The sequence below is a fragment of the Ischnura elegans genome, chromosome 3 (assembly GCF_921293095.1).
Source record: "Ischnura elegans chromosome 3, ioIscEleg1.1, whole genome shotgun sequence".
NCBI lineage: Eukaryota > Metazoa > Arthropoda > Insecta > Odonata > Coenagrionidae > Ischnura > Ischnura elegans.
Window position 1 is genome coordinate 26,135,407 of NC_060248.1, and position 26,304 is coordinate 26,161,710.

General features: G+C 39.2%; 1 protein-coding gene across 3 annotated transcripts in view; it reads right to left on the minus strand.

Moving 5' to 3' along the window:
- LOC124155566 (synaptic vesicular amine transporter) overlaps positions 1-26,304 on the minus strand; it is a 204,247-nt gene that overhangs the window by 126,538 nt on the left and 51,405 nt on the right. The gene's annotated exons all lie outside the window — the stretch shown is intronic.

Below are 26,304 nucleotides of genomic sequence, written 5' to 3' on the forward strand. Positions count from 1 at the left end.
GGAAACTCCTATGCAAGCGCACGCACTTCATCAAAATCAGCCATTTTAATGAAGTGCAGGATTTAATTTTATCATCATTGATGACTTAGTGAACGTAAAATGACAAATGAAATAAAATTATCAAATTTTGAAGCATTTTGTCCAGTATCTACACTAGATCGAATGGACAAATGATGACGGAGTCTGGCTGATAAGAGAGGCCGTGGAAAGGGTGCAAAATGTGACGTACGGAGAAATTGACGTTAAACGATGGGGAACGTCATTAAACCGGGAACGGAAACTGTAAAGTTGAATACGCCCAGACTCATTTCTAATGGACTATTAATGCGTTTTGTTTCGAGGCTAATATCGCCCCGGGGCCCCATTTTATGGCGACTTCAAACGACAGCTAGGCAGGCCGTTGATGGCGAATCGCGGTTTAATGCGCCATTGGAGCGGGTGATTCGAGCGTCGTGCGAGGAAGGGCGCCGGCGTGATCGAAGGCACGGTGATTTTTCATTACCTTCAACGTGCTCGCGTGTCAGAGTTTTTGAAGGTAATTCTCATTGCCTTGACATACGGAGGTGGAGGATGGTGATACCATTTGATTTTTAGTGTATTAGGATTTTTTGTTGGTTTTGATAGATGCATTAGGTTTTGATGATTGGGATAGTGCATTAGGTTTTAGGATTTCATATCACAAGCCTCCGAAGCGAATTTTTCGATGGAAATTGCATTCGACCACAAACCTCAATTCCATTTTTAAAACGCATATTTTTTATCATTGTACTCGACCGGTCAAGTTAGCATTGAAGGGGTATCTCCAGCTATCCTTCCATCCAGACTTGTTATTAAAGTTATAATTAAATTATTCTACTGATTAAGGTAGGTTTCCGTCGAGTACTTAAGAAGCATTCTGGCAGCGTCCCCTTCCTTCATGTATTTCCCTCTTCAATACCCAACAAAACCCAACCCCCTTCGTTCTAACTAAAAATCCTATTCTCCTCCGACCTCTTCCTGGCTTATCAAATACTCTATCCCCTAACACTACTTCAACATGCCCTCCCAGCTCCAAACACTTCTGTAACCCTCCACATATCATCTAGAAGCTCTCTCCTCACCAACTATGTCCAGAAATTCATTACATATAAAAATTGATCATCAGAGTCAAAAGAACTTCCGAGGAAAAGAACATTCCGAAAACCAATGAAAATGGAAACATAATTTCCCAATTCATATTTTAGGCCGTCTTAAGCATCCTGCTAATGAGACCATAACCATTTGCTAAACCGATAAGAGCCTGGACTGGTAAAATTTAGGATGTTTTGTTTGTTGATTAAAGTGGATAATTCATTGCCTCGGAAATGCTGACTTAAATCGAACAAACGGTTACAGCCATATCATTTTAAATACATTTTTGATACTTATAACCCATTAATTTTTTTAATTAATTTACGCACGAATTAAATTTTAATTAAGAAACAAAATAAGAACAAAAACTAAGGGGCCGAAAAAATTGCACTATCACATATTTTTTTAACAAAATTCTGTGATTAACTCTGCGTAAATTAATATTCCTTCACTCCAAAGCAAATTTGCATTCCTCCACTTTACAATAAACGCACTATAAACAGACTAGATCTTCATGTGTGAAGTTTGCCTGGCTTTGAGGATCCGAAGCGACTTGGAACTAAATCCCGCGAATGACCGCAGCCACTCTCTTCTCTCACCCTAACCCTCAAGGTGAAGATAATTCTAACCCTAACCAATGCCCACTCTCCCGACTCCAGATTCCCTGCGAATACTCTTACAAGTCGCCTCCGCTTCATTACCCGCCGTGGAATCCCCTCTTGGAGACACAATTGAATCGCCCCACCGGTGGATGAAAGCACGAAGGGACCTAGAACGAACTAAGTCAGCCTTTCCACTCTCACCTAATCCCAGCTTCTTTCTCCACGCCTGCAAATCTAGAGAAATCTCTTCCTCTTTCATTCCTCCCTCGCCTATTTCCACCTCAATAGCCCAATCCGCAGGATTACCTCCGTTCGTTGCCCGCTGCCAATCAGACTACGCCCCGCGCGAGTCCCAACAATGGTTTGGGCTCCCAATCGCGCTCGTTTGTTTCACAAATAACAACGACGAATCGACGTCGACACATGGCGTTGATTGCCAATGAAAAGCTTTCCCTTGCTATTCCAAATTTGACAGGCGAAAAAAAAGTACCGCGTGACTAACGTGGCTTCAATCACTTTCAAAGATATTTCAAAACGAAACGCTAAACGCCACCAAAAAAATCACCGTACCAAACACGAGGAGGTCCTGAAGGATCATGAGTGACTCTATATCCATATAGAGTTAAATATAACTCCACGCATGTCTTACTGAGTTCTAAATGTCATTTCTTTTTGCGTTAAATTGACGACTACTTAATTTCAGTTCACAGTAAATGATCTGTTCGAAAGCACTTCAATATGGTTCAATTGGCTAGGGGCTACGTTAGTGTCTTACAGAGTTTGAAATGTCTCTCCGTTACCGTTGGTTACCGTACATTCTCTTTTAGGGGTACTCAGAAGGCTTTTAAGCTGTGCAAAATGAACAAATTATAAATAAAATTAGGTAACTTTGCTCTTCAGTTCAGCTTCTCCCTGGGGACATCCACATGCCATGCTTCTTTATCCTTTCGGTAAATTTATAGCGTCTATGTATAAATTTTTAAGGTAACATCAGAATTTTGTAGCAAAACTACCGCAGAACTAAAGCACATACTTAATAGTTAGTTATCGACTTTACAATCCATATATATTACTGGATTATTATATTTAATAAATATGTATATTTATGAAAAGGAATAATCTCGCTTACATATCTTTTTCCATTAAAGTAAAATTAATGCAGAAATTCAAAAAAATCAAAGCACCGCAGCACGAAACTTTACGTAAATGCACAGTTGCAGTGAAGTTCGATGAAGGCCAGCCGTTTTAAAACCACAATTTGGCAATAACCAAACTGCTACGCAAGCATATAATTATTTTCCCTTAATTTCCTAAAATAGGTAACACATTTTGCGTCCAATCAATCAAAATTACTCATGGAGCTAAATATAGGACAACGGAAAGCTCAAATGCTAGCATGTGCTTAGAGTCACGTACACGTGGCACGTGTTTGTATTTTCTTCACCTTACTAATTGAAACGTAACTACACGCAGGAAAAGAACAGCAACCAACAGCATTTCATTGAATCAGTTTGATATGGCGAGACTAGTTCACTTGAGTGCACGAAATATATATAAATCAAATCAATGTACAAAGTCAATAATTTCTTCCGCGTTATTAGGTATCTGCATCTTTATTTTTATTTGAAAACTGCGAATGATTATTTCCAATCCATCAATATAAAAAGACATTGGAAATAATAAAAAATGATACTTGGTGCATTTGAATTAGTCTATAACTTCCTAATAAAGGGTAATTGTCACTGAAATCGAATACAAGCATTTCTGCGGATGGTTGTTATGCCCACCGTGGAAAGATCTAATTATTTAAAATTATTCGGAAGTTTTTCTTAAATATAATCGATTTTCAAAATATCTTCGAAAAAACCGTCTGGTAAAAAGGTCATTCCGAATATTGTGCAAACTCCGAGTGCAGCATAAACCTCATAATTCCAGACTCTGTTATTGAAATAAAAAATAAATTTCCTAGGCTTCTTTTCCTCAGTTTTTATTTCGTAGTTTTCTAATGGGTCGATGTAATATAAAATGGATTTTTAATGGCTGCGGAATAGAAAAATGTCGATATCTTCCGTACAATAGTTACTATTCCAAGGGGGCAATTCATTTTTTCGTTTACTTCTATCCAAGTGAATGGTGCTTTGTTCCATATAATGGCTACTCCGAATACAGCCTAAAGGCTCCTTCCCGCCGAGGTTTGCGCATTTCCGCGCTCATGCTTCCATTGCAACGCGGTCGGTCGCCGCCATCTCTAACGTAGGCATCCGTTGACCCGGGAGCAGTGATTCGTTCGTTTACTCAAACGGGAGGGATGTTTGCCGTGGTCTTCAGCCCCATGTAATTCTCTCACAAGCACTCCTCTGTCTAGCACCACGCTCTTCTAAATATCCCATACCCAATTTCTGCCTTGCGGTTTTTACGGCAGTTTGGTTGAAAACATCCATTAAGAGTTTCTTCAGCTAACGGAATGGTGTCCTGGAAAATTTACCGGCATACTAGCAAATTATATTTTTATCTTATAAAACCACGTGATAAAATGTCGGATGGTAAAATGGTGGCGGAAAAAGAAAATATCCTTTTTCAAAACGATCTTTGCTAAATTTTGGATTAAGATGAGTTTAAATGTCGTATGAAAACAGATAGCATGAATTGAATAATTGGTTGAGGTAATCTCATAAAACCAAAGGGAATGGTAAATGTATAAAATTCAATCTAATGTTGCAATTCACCTTTTCGTAATAACTTCCCCTTTGTTTTAATAAACGTCAATCAAGTTACGAAGCATTGCAAATTTCATGTTAATTTTTACTTGCTATTATCTCGACGCGATGGAAAAACCTGCACATTCCAGGTACCACAGAAATCAGGTTAATAAATTATATACTCTAGTCCAAAGAAGCATGCTTTTTCTGGAAAGAGTCGGGTGATCCTTTGTGGAATATTAACATTAAGTTTAAATATAAAAATCGACAAAATATTGGCTATGTAGTTTCTAAACAATTTACTTAACGCCCGAACAAGGTATTAAATGTGTACAGCTAAAACATTTCTATGAGTAAAATCAATAAAAATCTCCGATCGTTAAAAGACAAAAGAGCAATAGAAAAACATTCGGAGGAAATCGGTTTTAGGTGGGCTGCAAAGTACGGAGATGTTAGGATTATAAGGAGGAACTCGAACAGCAGGTAGAAGATTTAGGTAAAAATTGAATGAAGATTATGAAAGAATGCGAAGGTGTAAGCGAAAAATATGAAAAATTCGAATTAAGTTTGATAATACACGAAAGGAATGATACGTAGGAAATTAAGATGTATAATATTAAGGAACCATTAAAAAATAGTAACAAACACGACATTTTAATATTTACGAAAAGCCTCTTTCAGAAATATTCGCTAAAGCAAGGTGTTCGGAAGCAATGGTATATAAAAATACTACTCGGGCTAGATAATGAATGGTGATGGAGTAGTGCTGCCTTATATTGAAAGACAGTTGAAACTGCGATGCACCGATTATAAAACATTATACACTACTGAATCGATGAAGTGATAGTTTTAAACATTCATTATAAATGACTTTTAGCCAATTTATTTAACAAACACACCATTTATATGGATGGAAATATAGGAAGAAATTAACTACCCCCATGGAATAGTAACTCTTATTCATAAGATATCGACATTTCTCTATTCTGCGGGCACCTAAGAATGTATTCAATACCATATCGGTCCATTTGATGAATACGAAATAAAAACTAAGGAAAATAAGCCCAGGAAAGTCATTTATTATTTCATTTACTGAGTCTGGAATTATGAGGTTATACTCCTATCAATGGGCATGAAACTGCCTGGAGCCCATCTTGAGCAAACGAGACGACCGAACGAACGCGGTGAGAAGACAGCGAAACCATCAACAGGTCCTCCCAACTTCCTAGGTACACACATGGCAGTGGGGAGACGGGGGAACTCACTCACCCCCTCCGGAAGGCACATTGCACCCCAGCAGACGGCAAATAACTCTTTAACCGTATTACTACGCTTACCATACCATCCCTATCCCATAGTAATAAACGCAGCTCCAGAGCACATGCATGCAAATATGTACACGCATATCTCTTCCTTCCTTTAAAGGGAATTTTTTAAGCCCAACGGGAGGCTACCAAACGCCTATTTATAAAGTAAAATGTTTAAGTACCATTTCGTCTGGCTATTCGATAAATTGGTAATATGGTAAATTCTTCCCCGGGTTTTCCTTATCCCTTACGGACATTAAACAGGCAACTTCGAAAAGATTTCTCCTGAAACTCGTTTTTTAAATTCTTTTTCAAAGAGTTTTTACAGTTTATGTTTGTTAACGCTGCAGGTTTTAAGAGTTTTTTAATTTAAAGGCCAAAGTCGGTTATTTTCGAGTTAATAAAGAAGCGAATAATTTATGGAATGTTTAGATTCTACGATATTAATAAAGAAGAAAGATAGAAGTATAGAGGGAATTTTATTAATGAGCATCGAATCTTTGCTTTCTATGACATGTATTCAAGGTATTTAAAACAAGTCACTTTGTACTACGCACAATTTTCATATAGCCGACCCAAACTGCAGCACAATGGCAATTTTTGGCAGATGAGTAAATTATAGGGGTTCATGTCCATGAGTAGATATTGGTGAAATATGAACCTCAAATAAATGAGGATCAAGGAACTCCGTATCGAAAGATGGAGTGAAACTAAATGGCATAATAAATTCACCACCAGACAACAGAATCACGGAACACTTTCTGAGAAAGAAAATCCCGACAATATATTATACGAACGGGGGCAAATAAACTTCCAAAGTGAATAAAGGTCCGGTTACACGGTGCATTAAAGCGTCGGAGTTGAAGCATGAAGCGAGAATGAACGCGAAAATGCTTCCCATGCTCATTGAAGCCACCTAATTTGCACCAATGCTTGTGCAAAAAATATAACCTGATCTAACTTGGTTCGTGTATATATTCAGTGTATTTTTTCGGCTCCGATACACCAAAATCGTTCGTGCATGCACACATTGACTCAAACGCGTTAATTTATCGTATAACCAGACCTTTAAGAGATGAATAAAAATTTCCATCATAAGCAATCTAAAAATTACGAACTGCGAGAGGTAGAACTCATAGATAAAATAATAGAGTGTGTTCCCCACAGACGGCAATAATGAATACTGTCTGAGTTTCGTCTGCTACGACCACATGCACGTATGCATGCGCAGCTCAAAGGATGGCACGTAAAGCAGAGGCGTGGCTCGCGGACGGACTCGACCCAGCAGCAAGCGACGAGAGAGGCATAAGGATATCAAACGCCCAACCACTCACTGGAGCGGCGGCCCTCGGGGAGGAGAGGAGAGCGTTTGTCAAGGCTCTCGCGGAATTTAACCGAAATTGAAATGATTGCTGTCCTCGTTTGTGTGTGAGCTTTTGAATCGAGCTCGCCGGATCTGCGTGTGACATATCCACCCCAGTGGGGACCACCACCCATTTCACTCCAGGCCTGCTTCATCACTCCACACCCCCATCTCCTTAAAGGCCAGCACAGCATCCATGGGCCTGCCCTGTCTCTTGCCTCGCGTCTCCACCCGCGTACTCCACGACTCTATCATGGGATATCCCATTATGCGAGGAGTATTATACGTATATCATGTGTGGGTGAATAGGGAAATAGATCCTGCGGCAAATTTTGAATTCTAGGAAGAAAAAAATTATTTCTTTAAAGGGAAACGACCTTTGAGTCCGCCGTACGGCTAACTTATGGGTACTCGATATTAATTGAAACTCTGTATTAATGATTGATACATTTACATCCAAGTTCTTTTTTTAAGTGAATCTGTTCGTCGGATGTATTGAGTTACGTTTAAATTTTAAGAAATTGTCCGAGGAATCTCTTAAACCAACCTATTGTGCTTCCCTGAACATCACACTACTGAGAATAATAAATAATTTCTTGCAACCATTCAACACATGCGGAAAAACAAAGGGGACCATAATTCAGAGAAAAATTTTAATCTAATTCACAGATTATCTTTTTCTAAATTAAACGTTTTAATCGATCAAACAAGACTGATTATACGTAAAATAAAATTTCTTAGGCTTCTCATCTTCTACCTAACTTAAAGCAAGCTCTGGTGGCCCTAAAATGTTAATAGTCGTGTGTAAAATGCTATGGTTTGGAAAATAATGAAAGTAACCCCGAAAGACCTTTCTTCCACCTTAACCCACGGCAATAAGCGACGGTTAATAATACTTCAATTCCACTATGAAGAAGCACTGCATGAAACAAGTGACTTTGTACGCAGTCACGCGCACTACTGCAAATTTAAATAGAACAACGATGAATTTTGCCATTATATAATACTTGGTTTAGCCGGGATACGAACCCGGATATCCCGACACTAATTACCACGCTATCTTCTTAGAGCATACTTCAAACCACCACGCGAGATGGGTATATTAAAAATGAAATCATTTACAACGACAAATTATTCCACCCAGAAAATAGACTAGAAAATCCTTTTCATCTTCTGGATTATCATTCCTCGAGCATCAGAGGGTATATTTTTCCATATTAAAGTTCTAAAAAATGCATATCATTTCCCCGACAATTCAGGCTCCAACATTTTCCCTTGGATCACCGAAATTCATTAGGAATATTTTGATGAGAATTCATTCCAGAGAATATCCAGGTATGTTTCCCTTTAGTTGTTATTCTAGACCCTTCCCCTTTTTATTTTGTACCTGCTCCATTATCTCCACTCTCACGTTTACATCTGCTGTTAAATGGAAAAAATGATATGATAGGCTGAGCAATGCACTAGACGTTGGACTGTAGTAATTACTTACCCAACTGACGACATAGGTAGGGGGGCAATTATTTCTTGGGAATAGAGGAAGGATCACAAGACAACCGGCGTTGATATCACCCTCCTCTCGACAAATGGGACCAAGCATTCCAGTTTGTCACATAATGCGACGAACGAAACCTCCGCAGTTGCAATGCTAGCTCGTTGCAGAGGAAAAATATTGGTACCAATGCCTAATCCATTTGTTTGGAACTTGGTCAATCCATGCATTCAGATCAAATGATAATACCCCAATGTTTCAACAAAGATATGATTTACGGAATTGAGATACTGTGGCCAAATATTTATGGTACTTTTCTGCGTCAAGGTATGACGCAAATTTTACTCACCAACGATCCTCAGAGTATTTTTACGGAAAGATAAAAATATACTCTAGTCAACATGCTAACCCTGCCACCTACACTGATATCACCATCAATGTTTTTAGGTGATTCTGAGTTCAAAGGCTACCTGAGGAGAAGATGTATATAATAGTATCTGCAACTTTATGGTCGGAGAACGGAACACATCACCCTTAAGCTACCCTCTGCTTACCATGAATATAAAATAGGGGTTGTAATACCCCTGGAAAATTGCTACTACCAGCAGGATTTGAACCTTAAGAAAGAAAAAAAAGCTTTTAGACTGAAGAATAGGTGTACATGATCCTAAAAATAATCCTTCCGTCTATTAAGTATCTCTGCATTTTAAATCCGCATGTCCCAGCCAAATGGCTGTCTCCTGGAAGTTTCAAAAATGTATATTTTATTTTTATTTCATATTGAGGGACTGCAAATTGAGCTAGGTCGGACTGAGGGAGTATGTGACTAGGTAGAAAACGATGGAACTGCTTTGAGAAAAAAGAAGCATCCTTCCAAAAAGAAGTATCTTAGGTTAACCATTTCTTCGGTACAATCTAATGTATTTGATGAGAGATATGCACCCATCACTGTTTTTTACACCCGTACTAACAATGCCAAAGTTCTCGTATATTTTTGATATCCACTAGATAGCATTACTGTAAGGTTTTGAACCTAAAATTAAGTGTTCACTAGATATGATTTATATTTCCACCATTTGAGCTAACGAGTGTCACTTGATAGATTCGCGGGTGGGAGATGTGGCAACGTTGTCTGAGAGAAAGGGCAGTGGATGGGGTTGGGAGAAGTATGAGGAGGCGGCAAAGGACAAGACGTGAGACGTAATTGGCGGAGTGGAAGAAGGAGTAACGAGGGGAGGGAGAGAGGAAATGAGGGAGGAAATGGGGACTCGCTGAGTTGGATGCGACGCCGGGAAAAGGAGGGAGAAGGGGGTGGGGGTACGCAGGTAAGGAAACCGCCCCTGCTCCCCCTGCCCCCCCCCCCCCCCCGCTCCACTTCCTGCTTCCTGGATTCCCGACTCTCCTACATTCCATTTAATACACCTTTCTCCTCCTCTCCAATTCTATCACGGTCCACCAAAGATTCCCAAATCTCACACCAAGTTCCGTCGTTCTCTGCGCTCGCACATACTTCCAAGCTCTCATCGTGTCATTCCTAAAATAATGCTAGCATCTCTCCAAAAAGAAGTATCTCAGGTCAATCCTTCTTTCAATATGACCTGATAAATTTGATGTGAGATACTGCATCCTTCACTGTTTTTAACTCACGTCCTAACAAGGCCAAAGTTCCCACATATTTATGATATCCACTAAACTACACAAGATTTCCATAACTTCCATGTAGTTGAACTGCTGAAATTTCTTATCCCCGGATTTGAGATAATAATTTTGATACAATAATACTTCTATCCGGGTCAAGCATGTATTCCAAGTCTCAAAGCGAATTCCATCGTTTCCTATTCAGGCACATACTCCCTCAGTCAATTTTTGCACTCTCTCAAAAGACTGGTTCCGTCGCTAATCATTTAAAATTGAAAACTAATAATTTATTTAAGAGATTTGTATCCATACTTGTTTTTTACGCCCTTCTAACTATAGCCGAGTTCCCTCGCCTTCGTGATACCCACTAACATTACATAGGTTTCCATAGTTTCCATATAGGAAGAGCAGCAGCAATTTCGAATCTAAGGGTTTCATTTTATAAATTTAGAACTTACATAGTTATTTAAACATTTTTAAAATAAAACCTGTTTTAACGGGTCCGTTGATTGAATAGTACCTTCAGACAGTGGCGGATAGGGGAGCTATTGGGGGGTTAAGGGGGCTTAGCCCCCCCCCCTTGGATATATTCAATTCACACTATATAGAATGGTAATTTTTCGGACCCCCACTACTGCTGCCCTATTAAGTCCCCCTTGTCCCTAACCTGGATCCGCCACTGCCTCAAGATTGTAAAAATGTCGCTCTGTTCCAGTTGGTCCTCAATTTCTCCCGACGCGAAAAAGTAGTTAAAGAAAATCCAACGAATATCGTGGTAATATTTTACAAAGAACGAGGCAATCTGAGTGGCTAACATCTAAGGGAGAGTTAAAGAAAAATGATACATCCAGATGCTAATATTAAATAGCCTTAGGTAATTTACGTTCTCCATTACTAATCTATCGTGTTGACTGGGCAGCAGGGAAGAATTTTAGAGTGTTATGTTGGGGGGCAGCAAATCTGCTGGGGTTCAAGGAGCTACCGACTATTAATTATAAGAAGAACAGACGCAATAAAGAAAAAATAGGGTACTTAGAGCTGCAAAGTTAACGACAACCAAACTTTGAATAAATATTAACCTTAATTCAGGTGTTCATGATGGTCTCTCGGAAAAACTTCCCTGGTCAGTTTAATCATCTCATTCCAGGGAGGGGATAAGTCAACTGACCCGGGAAGTTACCCGAAAGACCTTCATGAGCATAATCCATCGGGAAATCCTCAAAAACTTCCCTTAGCTCAGGTTTTAAGAAAGTTTGCAAAAAGAAAACAATTAGCAGAGAGAATAAAAACCGTTCAATATTATACTCGGAACATAAGATGACACCTAAAAATTATTCGGACGTTTCCAGAAATGAAAAGGAGGTATCATGCGGCATCACAATAATTTGGGATCAATTTAAAATCTGAACAACACCATTATATAATAAAACATTTATCATAACCATGAACCAACGATGGTGAGTGGATTTATTTCATAAAAGCTAATTGAGAACGCTGGCAGAGTGACGAAATGATATTTCACATTTGTCTTTAAAAAACTGGAAAATGAAAAAATACATTCCGAACTATGACTCATTTTTCAATCTCTATTCGTCAGCTTAGACAGCGTCTCCTCTAACCCACTGAGTTTTGAGGAACCTAAGGGATATTACCTTTTAATGCGAATAATAAAAACCTAGCGTCCAAAATAGCACGAAGGTTCTTGGCTTATCATTTAAAAATGGCTGAGAAAGCTGAAGCTTGCATTGAATTATTTGAACAGCAATTCCAAGTTTCGCCTAACACCATTGAACATAGGGAATATATTTTTTCAAACTTCAACAATAGGAGTCAATGGTATGCAAAGCGTTTTTTTTTTCAAATTCACTACTTTTATTCAAGAACTCAAGTGCTTATAAATCTAGTTAAATAGTCATAACTCTGAACGTAGGTTAGCTGCACCCGGAAGCCATTAGTCATAACTCCTCCATATGATTGAATGCCGGAGTAGACACACTAAAAAAGGTCACTGAAGAACGCTCGACGTATTCATGTCCCAAGAACGTAGAACCGATGGGAAAGGACATGAAAAAATGAAGGAAAAAAGATGTGGAATTCACGGCTGGTCACCTGACAGCACACCTCTTCATTTTTTCCCGACCCACGGTGCATCTTTACACTCTTTCCTATTCATCAAATCCACTCCGAACGTCTCCCTCCGGAAACAACGCTCTTGAGATGGCAGTGCAGCTCCGAGCGCTGTTTCCAGCCTAGCCGCGTCGCCATCCCGTCTCCTCGGCGAGCACTCCAGAAGTCGCCGTCATGAAGCGAGTCTCTAATCTTCGCCCGATCAGCCACAAGAGACGCCGCTCTCCCCGTGGGGACTCTCCCCACAGATCCCTCCAATCGTCCCCGGCCTCTCCAATTATCCGCAGCAGTGCTACCAACCAATCCCCGCACACCCCCGCGACACTTTTCTCATTTCCTCCAGAGACATTTTCGCAACCTTTTATCTCCCCCCTCCCTCTCACTCCTTTTAAGTCCTTTGAAGAATACTTCCACGCCCTCACCGCTCCGCCTCAACACAGCCATCCTGCTCGTCTCCCGAGGGTCCTCCAGGCTCCAGAGTCCTTTTTCTTACAAGATGGCGTGAGGGAGGAGAAGTGATTCAGGACCCCTATGGGTACTTCTCCCATTTCTCTTCGCCTTTTCGCTCTCCAACGCTCCCTCGCACCAAAGGCTATCCACGCCGGCCGCATCCCTACACACTCGTCCCGTTCACTGCTCACCTTCGTTAGCACCTCGTTTCTTTCCCGAGGAGACGTCGAGTGAGGAGCAGAGTGGAGACGAAAGCGACGATTATGGTTTCAGTTCCGGAAGAGAACACTTCCTCCTCGTTAACGGCAAAGCACGATTTCCCGTGAAAACTGAAGGTGGGCCGTACCTAGTAGTACTCCGAATTTAGCTTGAATAACTACCCATTATTAAGGGAAGAGTTGACGTTGGAAGGGTGTCCTGTGGGCCCAAGGCAAAATGTTACATTTTGTCGGTTGGAAAAAATGTAATTCTATGCACAAACTGCGATACAAAATATTGTAGACGAGGTTGGTATTTTCGAGTGCATGGCTGAAAACGCTGTCGAATAATTCACAAAGACCAAAAAATGCCTTAATTTATTAATAATACCAACGCAGGAAGCAAATAAAATAAGATTTAAAACCTATTAAGGTATTATAACCTAAAACGCCCAAAATTACTTTTGGCAGCAATTATTTCATTTATTTGAAATATCAATCATTAAGTTTTTCCTAAAAATAACTAATTTTTACTTAAATTTACTTTGATGCTAAACCTTGTTTGTATTTTATTTTGGTTTATGGTTATTTATTATGTTAGATTTAGGAGAGAATACATTTCCTTTGTTGTGTGATATTTTATTCGCTCTTATATTCTGTTATAAGGATACTTATAGGTTATACTTTGCATCGCGAAGGGTTTCATTCTAGGATTCTGCTATGGGTGGAAGACATCTATGCCATTGCCATGCATAGTTTTATCGGTACAGGGAGTTATTGATTCGCTTCCTTGAATCAGAGCGGGTATAGAGGACGAACCTCGAAGTTGATAAATATTATTCGTTTCTCTTCCACCTTAGAAGAATCCAACTTTCCTATGCGAAAATTCCACTCAGAAAATCATTCGCCTTGACCGGGATGATTTTATCACGAATGATTTTTTCTCCATGGAATTATCGCAAAATTTGGGCATTGCGGGTGACTCCAAAAAGTTATCACCGTGCCTAGTCACGGTATACTTAAACTAACTTTCCTATTCTCGGTCGCCTCTTTCCCTTCTTCGATTTCTCGCCTCTCCCTCAATCCTCCCAACCTTGTCGTCTGACCTATTTCCCCTCTCTTTTCCCCACCATATTCTCCTCCTCCTCCTTCAGGCTCATTCCTCTTAACCCCTCACCCCCCATACCCCCTCCCTCCTTCCAATCTCCACCCGAGAGGAGGCGTTTACTCGGCCATCTTGCTTCCCAATTAAAAAGCTTCTTTCTCCAATCTCTCCCTCGCCCCCACCCCATCTCCACGGTCCCCAGTGTCTCACTTGCACCACCCCTTCTCACACTCCAACCAACCCCTTTCTCCATCCCTACTGCTTCATCCATCTTCCTCTTCCTTTCTTTTTCTTCTGACCCTCTTTCCTTTCTCTCTTCCTCCGCATCTCCCACCATCAACGATTGACCATCTCCCTTATCCATCCACACAACGCATCGCCACTGAATAAAGCAGTATCATAATCAATACGCTATATGTTAAGAACATCTACGATATAAAACTATAGTCACGAGAATCTCCAGTTTAAAAATGCAAGCTAATTTGACACGAGAGCTCGTAATGCGGGAACAATTGGAGACGAATGCAGGGGTTGTACTGAAAAGGGGAAAATAATTTTAATAGATAGTGGTGCAAATGGATCCCATTAAAATATATCGTTGGCGAAAAAGATAAGTACACGTTGATCTGATGCTACTCTAGCATGCTTTGCAAATATAATTAGAATTTAATGACTTTTGACCTGTACTAGATATATAGCAATGCTGAAAGCATCAAAGAGATTGATTGTTATATAACGAAGTAATTTATTTTAACCAGAGCTAATAAACCCAGAATATTAATATATTGTGACTCGATTGAAAAACAATCATTACGGAAAGGCTAGTAAATGCAGTTTTCCCCAATCACTTCCTGATAAATAGCTAACCTACAATAATATTGAATGAACACAGCTTAGAAAAAAATCTCGATAAGAGGCTAAATATGAAAGGCACACCAAATAATTACCTTTTCATGCCGAAATTCTGCAGAGTTACAGTTCGAAATAACATTACTTAGTGATGCAATAAGATCCAATCAGGAGAGAAAGCCTCAAGTCTGAATATTTCGCATTCAAGTATTTATCTATTGGCTCACTTTTGTTTGCTTATCTGATCGATTCGATCCTCTTTTAAAGCTTGGAGGGAAATCTCTCTCTTCAGCATGCCCCTCTCTCCATGTAGTCCCAGCCCTTCCCATTCTCATCCTCATACACACACATATATATTTCTGGTTCGCCGTTCGCGCTGTGTTTACTCATCTGTCCCCCGGGGGATTACTGCACTGACTAGCGGCCGATTTTTCCGGAGAATGGCTCCGATTGAATGCTCCCCGTTCGTTCGCCCCGAACTCTCCCTCAATAAAACTCCTTCGGGGAGCGTATTTATCCACTTAGTAATTCACTAGGTCAAGAATTTTTAAAGCGAGGAGCTGAAGAGAAGGCTACTCGCTCCGTTCGTGGGGATAGAAATACAAAATGTAATCCTTTTCCATAGAACGGCTAATTGCTTAGTGCTTAATAACTAGAAATAACTGTCTGTAGTCTGCCCATAGCTAGAAATAACCCGTCGTTTATTTATTCAATGGATTCGTATCTATAATAAGAATACAAGATAAAGCCCGCATTTCGACCTAACTCAGTTGAGCCTCATATTTGCCGCCAACATGAGCAAAATTCGATCCAATTACCATTTAATTTTCATGCAGAGTCATGTTTTGCCCTTAAATCTCAAATTAATTCATAAAATAAGGCTTAAAAAAGAATAATTATATGTGAAACACTTTCTTTCAAATTCAAGCAAATAAGCTTACTGGTTTGACATAATCAGGATTCTCGATCTGCACTAAAAATCGCGTGATCGCAATCTTCACTATTATATTCACAAGCATATTTGGCCAAACTCACAACGGTGGATGCATGGTATAAAAAAATCAATTTACTCCCGATTTTACATGTAATTCGTAATTCAAACACATGAGGTGACTTTCAGAACCATTAGGCCCTACTTTTTTCTGCAAAAATGCCATTTAAAAGCATCATAAAAAATAATATATCACCGTATACGCTTGATTATGACACACTTGAAGATATCATATGCTCTCCTTTTTATTAACTAATGCTTCTGATGATACTGGTCATAAGATATCTGCATGTATTCCATAATAGTAAACATCTTATCAGATACATTTAGCCATGCACATTTGAAGATACTCTGTGCGATCTTATTTGCATAGCAAGATAAGGTGTTGGCTAATAAGTATATGGTGCACCGCCGTAATCTCTGGCAGCCAATTAACCCAGTTAGCCTTCATTTTATTTTTTCTCTCATAGTGCCCTTGGTTTTTTTTTATTTCTCATAATTTCCACCAACTTTTTATTTCAGTGCCGTCCCCCTCAAACTGCCTCTGATCTTTAGAGGATAAAGGCTCATCTCATTACTCACAACTCGACTGCGTACATGCGGACACTTCAGACTTTAACGTTTACACACACTCGTGCCCATATATGTTTTGGGAGGGGGTTAGTGACTAATGCAAGTCAGACCTCCACTTTAAAAGCAGATATTGAACAAATACCATTGGCGCAGTGACCAAGTTTGGAGATTACTTAAGACTGTACGAATACGAATTCAAAAACAAAGTTTTTATAAAAATAATAATGCGCTAATTAGCACTGTATTAATTCGGTCGTATACTTCTATGGTGCTTCAGTGCTTACAGAATCCTCCAAGGTTACGCCCCTGCGTGTACATACACAATATATGCGCATAGGAATGCACATGGAAGGGTGGATATTATGCGGTATTTTTCAATTATTTATGGCAGTAATTTTGTGAGCTTTTTATGTTTTTACACATCATAGCCCACATACATAACAAAAATCATCATCAAACATCTCGGACGCGTTATTTTCCTATTATTTTAGCCATCTTTACGTGACTTTAAATCAAGCGTAGATCGGATAGCTTGTTAGAATAGGGGAGAAGGACATATGGATTCGTAAAGGGAAATGAAGCCTTGGTTCATCATAATTTTCGATTTTTTCAAACTTTTCTCGAGAGTCTAGGTTATGAAATATTTCAGCGCGAATCATATTTAGTTACTATTGATCAAGAAACTTATTGAACAGCATACTGCACTGGTCTGCTAAGAAATCTCTGCCCCTTCTCTTCCTCCAGTCCAATTCTCTGGCGCCCTAATAGTCACCCTTAACTACGCATATTCCCCTCATTCTGGCCTCCGTCACGAGGTCCAACCCCCTGCCGCAAGAGGAGCAGAAGAAGAGAATCATCGTCATCCAAACTCCCTTTTTCTCCTTCCCTTGCGAGTCTTGCCGTCGCGGGGTGAGGGAGAGCAAATGAGCATGGGGGATGCGGAGTGGGCAGAAGGGGCGGAAACTACGATGAAACCTCGGAGTGATGTTTTATGCGGGAAAGACAAAAAGAAATGCTCCAAGGAAGTCACAGCTCGGGATGCGAGCCATTTGTTTCACGGCCCAGGGTAATGCGGGTAATCGCTTGAGCCCGCTACCCCATCTTAATTTACGCCAATAGGCTACAAGGATAATGGAGGAAAATTGCCATTGTCTAATGTTTGCGTCGGCACATTTGATTTAAATACATCCTTGGGCATGAAAATGGTACTCTTTATCATGGAAATATGCGTGATATATTTTTCTTCTTTTCCAATTGACAGATTCTTAAGGCTAAAAAAAGTGCTAATCTATGAAAAGCGACAATATTTCTTTTGTTTGACCACGAAAAAATTCAGCGTAAACATATAAAAATAATGTTATTCAATACCAGTCAAATTTTTTTACAGGAGAGATAGGAACTTGAAATAAAGTAAAGTAACTACAGAGTAAATGCGATAAAGGGGAAAATTTTGATTTGATCAGTGACAGAACGCGACTAATAATTTCTTTATTCATTGCATAGTTAAAATACAAGCATAGACTTGAGCTTTGACAGATTGTCTTTTTACTATTGCTTATTTCCATAACCGATATGACTATTTGGAATTTACTACTTAGAAATTCAGTACTAATTACTCAGTGACAAACGAAGACCAGTCATTACCAAGTCGGTGAAGGAAAATGGCAGAATGACGGAAGTAAAGCCTAGAATCCATTTGATTGGCAAACTAAACAGGCAAAGGCACGTATTGTTTCGTACTCCGTTGACCCGTTAATTAAAGTTTTTATCTCTTAAATCAGCACAATTAAATTTTTTTCTAAATTGCTGACCGACTTCTATTCTCGATTCCCTCGCAATTACTGATCATACACAGGATGGAACTCTTCACTTAAGCCACTGCTTAACCTTAAATTTCTTCCCCTTTTAATGTTCCTCTTCGTGTAGAGTCAACGAACTATAAGCCAAAGCTCCTGGGTTGTCCTTCATTTCTCTACCTCAGAACAATCTCAACCTCTCCCAGTTATCAAAGACTTCGTCACCGTCGTTCAAGAGAACAAGGAAGTAAGACAATGGGGACTGGAAATTCGTCTGTCTCATGACAGCTGAGACAATTCCTCTCGTCATCTGCCTCTGAGATATATCTGGAGATAAGACCTCAGCAATGGACGCATACCTCAATACTACTGCCCATTAATAGAGATCATATGAAAATAGTTAACTTCTGTAGCAGCGCCCGACATTGGCTGCATTGCCCGTCAGTGTTTGTAAGTCTTTCTTATGGAGATTGCATGGTAATAATAACATGTCTTTATTCTCCAACTCATAACAGTTGGCCGGGGTTCGAAAAGAACTAACGTTTAAGGGTTTTTAATGAGAAAGGAAATACTATTCCCTAACACTACTCTCAAAATATGCATGGGTGAGGCCAACTCTTAATCACCGCCTTACTTATGTTAATTACTTATGTTCAGAAACTTAATTTGAGGCATACTGGGGTAACTATTAAAAATTGATACGGTCGTATAAGCCAAAATCTCAACTGCTCCCACGCTCAAACGACGTTTCAAACGTAGTCTCCTTCGACATTACGGCTACCTGCAGTCCCTTTTTCTCCTTCTTCGTAGCCACGGATTTAACTTTCCAGATTGGAAGCTTCAGCTATTCTAACATATTGATTGATAGTGTGCATTGGGAAGAGGTGGGGCTGAGGGTGGTTACGAGTGAGGTTCCACTAAGGAAATGCTTCGCTGGGCCTTTGAGGAAGCCTGTCCCCAGTGACTTGTGCGGGACGGGAGGGTGGCCGCCGGTGAAATAGAATATAAGTAATGACTCTTGACTCCCACTCCTCTCCATTTCATTTCACCCAACTCATACCGAGGAGTCTCAGAATGACTTACAGATTGTCTCTCACATCCTACTTCCCTCCATTGTCCACGTTTGTTGCGATGAGTTAGGGTCGAGACTGACTGGCTAAGAGGAGCATGCAAGGATGATTCATCAGATATGCCAAACGAACCTGCATCAAAGTTAGATTTTAAGGAAAGCTAAATATCCAAATAGTAGCCGTAATTATTCGGGTAATACCAAGGGTTCCAACTTATAGAAAATTCTGGGGGGCCATTATGGGGGTCTTTTCCCAAAAAAATTTATAAATAGTGACTTTTAAAGTTTTTTAATCATTTAAAAATAGTCATATGATCAACATTAAAATCCTGAAAACTCGGCTCTCGATAATTGGACACTCTGGGGAAAATTGACTAGTCTGACTCATATTTTCTCCCCCTTACCGTCATTACGAATTTTTGAGGGGGGGCCAAGAGTACTGGTTCCCAATCATAGAGACCGAGTTCAATAACGTAACTGAGATTTTTCATTAAATTCTCATTGTGAGTATCTAGTAGGTTACGAGGAAGTATCCTGAAGTGCAGAATGCACTGAAAGAGTACCATACCATTAGTACCCTACCTTAAGAGTACCAGCGTATTCTATAGTAGCCTATGACGGGGAAAATTATCTGTTTCACACCGAAAAGTGCAGATGGCATTTGGATAATTTAACTCCATAAACCATGCTTTTGGGGTAACAGTTACTGACACGTTTCCTGTAACCGTGAGGCGCTTTTTCGATTTACTTTTTCAATGACGACATTGTTTTTATTATAGTATACTACCGATTAAGGTAGGTTTCCATGGAGTGTTCAAAAAGTTATCTGCAAGCCTCCCTTTCCTTCCAGCACTGCCTTCTTTAATTCACTGTAAGGCCTAATCCCTTTCAATCTATCTTAAAATCTTATTCTACCGTTAGAAATTTTGTTCCCCAGTTGAATGAGTACCACAAGTTAAAATCCAAAATCAAAATGGAATTCGTTGAACATGAACTTCTGCGATGCATCAATTTAGTATTAAACATGTGACCAGTAGAATCCCTAAGCTTTAGTTAACTTTTAATCGCTATCATCTCTCAACAAAACCTTGCTCATTCCCAAAAAAAACATTACCAAAAAGTCAGTTGGCTCACTATATTCCTTAACGATAATGATTCGATACATACAAAAGTTTTCCACATTTTAATTATTCTATGTTAATTATCTTTTATTTCGGCATCATGCCAAAGGAAAACGGACACAGTAGTGAGAAATTCAGGAAGAGAATTGCGTTAGCGTTCCTAAACAGAGAGGAGCTTCTGAGAGGTTCGTCATGTAAGAGTTTGAAGAAAAGGTTAGAGAAGAGTGGAGTGTAGCATTTTGCGGTGCGGAAACACAGACGTTTAGGAAGGAGTTCAAGGAAATACTGGAGGCATTTCAGATGTGGGCCTGAAGAGGAATGGAAAAGGTGAAGTAGACGGGGAGGAGGAGGAACGACGAAGTGCTGCACATGGTGGGTGGGGATAGGCGGCTATAAGACGAGATACGGAGGATACAGAGGGTATGGATGGAGGAGGTGCTAAGCGGGGAGGGGATGTTGAGGACAGTGTTAGGGGGTAGAATGTTGGGAAAAAGATAGAGAAGAAGGAATAGGATTTTTAGATCGAATGAAAGAGAGCAAGCCTTATTGTGAATTTAAAGGGTAAGTCCATGACTAAAATAGCCAGAATACTTATTGAGTACGACATGGAAGCCTACTTTAATCGGTATAATACGTTAATAATAAATTATTCGATGAGATAGTAACGACAAAAAAATAGTGTTAATTTAACTTCACTCTTCAATCATGCAAAAAGAGATTGCAATTGATTTCAATGGGAAACACCAGGCAAAAAGAAACAGATTATCCGATTAACTGAGTGGCTGTGATTAACAAGTAGGTACGCAAATCCATTTTGATGATGTTTTCACTTGTTTCACCTTTTCTTGCACAGAAAATCAAGCTAACAAGGGCCTTCTCACTCTCTTCTTTACAGACAACGCCCACGCACCTTCCACGTCTCAGCACTCATTAAACATTGGAAGAGAGGGAGCTTATTGTGCGAAGGGCATGCCAGCCGGAATTAATATCCTCTCGCCTCCCCCACGACGCACTACTTGAAATCGCAATTGTGGAGCAGCAGCCGCAGCTTCGGGCGAAAGAAGTTGACTCCGTGCTTAGTCAAAGTCAGGTTTTAGTCACGCTTCGCATCGCCCTCGACGGATTACTCAGGTGTCGCATCTCAAAGAAGAGAGACGAAGGCACTGAAAGTATTGAATCACTACGGGGGAAAACGATTCGCAGTCTTCGGTGCGAGATTATTTATTTACGGTATCTCTAATAAGAATAAAACAAACGGCATTCCATTTATTTCAGTGGCAAATGACTATTTACTGAGAGGAAATCTAGACTACAGAATGGATACAACGAAAGGAAAGACAGAGCCTAAATAATACGGGACAAAAAGTCACCAACATCGAAATATAAATGGCTGGGTAACGGCAGTGCGACTTAAGGTTAAAAGAAAGGAGTCTGGGAAAATATTAAAGACTGTTTACTTGTTTCGTTAGTTTATGGGAGAAACTGTTGCAATGAAATTAATGTTCAAGATCAAATTGTATTATATTTCATTATTATTATATATTTAATTATTAAAAGAAGTGAAAAGGACGACTAATTTTCAAATTTTGCATCGATCAGGCTTAGAACGACTTGCAACATATATGTGCCACATAAAAACACCACAACTATAATAGATTGAAATGTGGGGCAAGTCACATCAGCCTGAGCTTACAAGAGCGAGAAATCTGGTCTATGAGCGATAAATTCTGAAAAATTATTTACCTTCCTTTCCGGATCATATACCATGTTTAACGAGGCTAAAATTAATGTAATACACCAACTTAAACGCGGATTACATTTTACAGCAGAATGAACGGGCAGCAAAAATTTACAGCGACCACAATTTGATCCAATGTATTCAAACATTGAGCATTTAGGGTCTCCTAAAAACATAATGCTACTCTAAATTTAGATAGTTTAATTTACCGCTGAGAAAATTCATAGAATAAGTACAAATATACTATAAATAATTTGCATAAAAAAGCACAATTTTGAAGAAGTTCTAAGGAAATAATTGAAACGCTAATGAATCCGCACGTAATTCAAGACGTTACCTCAGACAAAACGTTGGAAAAGGTAAAAAATCATCGACTTAACCTGAAAACGAGATTAAAATACGCCCCCGGAATAGGACGCTTTAATATCATATGGTTTTTCTCTCCTTCGTCAGAAGAGATGAGTTAAAAAAGGAAATAAAAACGAACGAAAACACCTTCCACAAATGTAATTTCCGGACAGATTTTCGGATAGAATATGGATGTTATTTATGATGAGGAAAGATAACTACGTATTGTGCAAAGCAAGAGTCTCCCCCTGTGAAACCAGGAAATATCGGCCGAACTACCCCTTCCGTCGTTCGAGCCAGCGGCCTTTCCCTCATCTGAGTTTCCTTCTCCTTCTGACTGTGACGCCAAAAAGCTAGAGTCCTTATAGTCTATACTGAGTGGTACGCACATAGATAAATCTCTGCAAGTTAGTGGTTACACAAGGAAAATGCCTAGCTGGAAAAGTAGCGAGAATATAATGACCCCACTGAAATTTCGCACGTACGTACATCGATATGTATCGAAAACCTTTACCCTCATAAACCAATGCAAAAAAACAGTGATTTTCTTTGCTTACTGAGCACCTTAAAAATTGTAATCTATGAAACGTATTACATAGAAACAACTTATTCAATCGAGATATATGGTCTATTGAAATAGTAAATCACCATCCTAAACAGATATCTTTAATCTCGTCCCACTCCCTTTTTTAATTTGGAGCAAGTGAAAATCAGATTTAAGCACACTTGAAATGAAATATTAAAGCTTAGGTACTGAGAAAAATTTTGTTCTAGCATTAATAATGGAAATATCTCTTAAAATTTGCCTCGCGAAAGGGTAATTAAGCAGCGAAACCTGCACATGGATAACCAGGTGGAACAAGGCCACTTACAATTAGTCAAGTTAACCTGAATTTGTTGGTCATCAACTGCTCTAGGTATAGATACTTATATTTTACCAAATTCTGCAGATTTGGATTTAATTACAGACTTTTATGAATAAAGCAAAAGAAAATTACCTTATAAAAGTCTCTAAATCAACAAATGTGTTTAGAAGTAAGCCTAAAATAAGAAATAATGCACTTATAAAAATGAGTAATAAGGCATGTTAAGAAGGAAGTAAGACTTTAACAGCAAGAATTATACAGGAGGAAAAGGGGCGAAAAATCAAACAATTAAGGCACTAAAACCATGAAAAACACATTAGAGAAACATGAAGTAAAAAGAAGAGAGTACAAATCAATATGAAACCACTCCCTGGATAGATGATCGCTGCTGATTCGCGATCCTTCCGTATTTTTAATGCATATTACTTTTAGAGTAGACACTTAAGGCTGACATTATCTTTTAGGCTGACGCAAAGGAGTTAAATCCAATACCTTTATTAGAAAAATAGTAGAAACGTTCTGTTAAGATATAAGTATTTTTTAAATTTGAGCACGGCCGAAACATAACGTTTTATTCATAAATAAAATCCATCTGATGAAACATCGACCGATATACCGCCATGCACTCATGAATAAATCAATATGAAATCCGATAAGGTGTAAAGATATAGGTTTCCGATGTGTTTATGTATATTTGTTCGGCAAGGGCTCGGATGAGTCGTGTGGGGAGAATACGGGAAAGGACGAGCGAGCGTGGCTTAAGCCGCATAAAAACCGATAAAACATTTATCAGCGGAGCAGGAGCTGTCATCCCTTCTGCCACTGCACGAGGCGATTAAAAGTTTCTAGGAATAATACGAAAACCTCCCTTCATAGCCCTTAAAAATGACACCTCTCACGGAATACCCACGAGGATTAATCGTTAATTCATCATCAAGGGAGAGAAAATCCTTTGCTCGGTCCGCTAAACCACATTCTTGCCCCAGGGGAGTGCAGGATCCACTGCTCACCGTGGATAGGTTCATATTTCTTTTGCGAGAAAAAAGGTGGAATGTCTATCGAAAGTCCCAAGTTTTATTTTAATGAAAAGACCTGAGGCTTTTTTTATTAAAACAAGGTTTGTTTTCGAAGTTTTCTCTCCTTTTTGAAAATCTGTGATGATTTCATTCATGGCTGAAGACCGACAGTTTTTTTTAACAGGCAAGAAAGTATATCTTTAGAAATTAATAATCATAATATTTACATACCATTATAATTCATTCTCACAAGATTTATTTTAAGTAAAGTAGGCGTAAATTTATCGCAGCCTTTTTCCCAGCATGAATACCTATTTACTTATTTCAGTACCATCGTCTCAATTGATCGCTCGCCAGTCAAGAGCAATTAAGTCCACATCTTCTACGGGATAAATATTTCACACAACTCCCTCACTGCGAGCCACAATTATACGATCAAAACCATAGCTATAAATAGCTATACAACCTGTGACAGACGCACAACTAATGTACTATATGAAGAAAAAAAGGAAGTTCTCAGAAAAACCAAAAGGAAGAGTCAATATAACACAAAACTTAGATGCATATTATATGCTTAATATTTATAAGTTCCGTAGCACAATTTCGACGTAAAAAGCCATCATAGTATCACCGCGGACAGTCTAAAGGGAGCTGTAACGTCAAAATAATATTGGTACGAGATAATGCAACTTCAAACTAAGCAAATTCCTATAAGAAGTAACAAAAAGTCAACCAAAGCAATACAGGATAAGAATCGGCAAGAAGAACGATTCAATCATAATTTCGAAATTACTTTAGAACATTTTGGTCATACAGATATTTAATCCAAAAACCTAGACGTATCAAAAACTCAGTAATGCTTGAACATCGCTAGAGGGGAGACTGACTTAACATCCTTGTCACATAAAACTAGCACCCAGAAAAAAACCGTAACTGAAATCTATAACTAGTGAATAAAATTACAATGACTAATATCGTGCTAATATCCTTACAGTAGCCTACACCAACCAAAAACTCTAAAGCAAAGAATATGGCAGCATAATTACCCCTTAAATTAATGCCAAAACTTTCAAACACCATTTTCCTAAAAAAAAAAGCACGCATAACTTCATTACAAAGAGCAATCAAGAACACTCGCAAAATCAACGAAAACTACTCCCGACCGTGGATCAAGTAAAGCGAGAATAGGAAGGATACATCAAAATACGACGCTAGACAGAAAGTAGCAGTTATAGTTTTTTTACACTTTCTGCCTCTCATTAGTTCAAACCAAACCGCTAAGTTGCCATTATTAGAGACGCGTGTACTACCATGACCACCTAGATACACCTGGGTATCTAGGTGGTCATGCTACTACGCCCTGTCTGCGGCGACGTCATTCCTAGGTCGCCGATGCGGGCGAGCTCTAGAGGGGCCATTTCTCTGATATTCCATTGAATGAATGAAAAACAATACCAAGCCCTAGCATTTATTCGCGTATGTGGGTTCATGGTAGCCCGGTGAAAATTTAAATGTCGGAATCAAATTGCACAACTACGTTCAATGCTGGTTTTAAATCATTTGAAAACGAAAAAAAACTTCATAAAATAGGTAAAACAATACTCATGAACATAGAGTCACACGTAATTCATAAAAGGAAACGTGAAAAACACAATTACAGTCGCATGCCTAAGGAAGGACTTCATTTTTGGAGAGCGGAAACAAGGCTAGGGAGGAATTTGGCGTCACGTGAAGCACTCGAGTAGGAAGAGAAGCCATGAAAAAATAAGAGAAGGAAAAGAGGGGCATGCACGATGGAAAGAAGGCCGGTAGAAAGGAAAAATAGCGGCGCGCCATCGAGTTAGTTT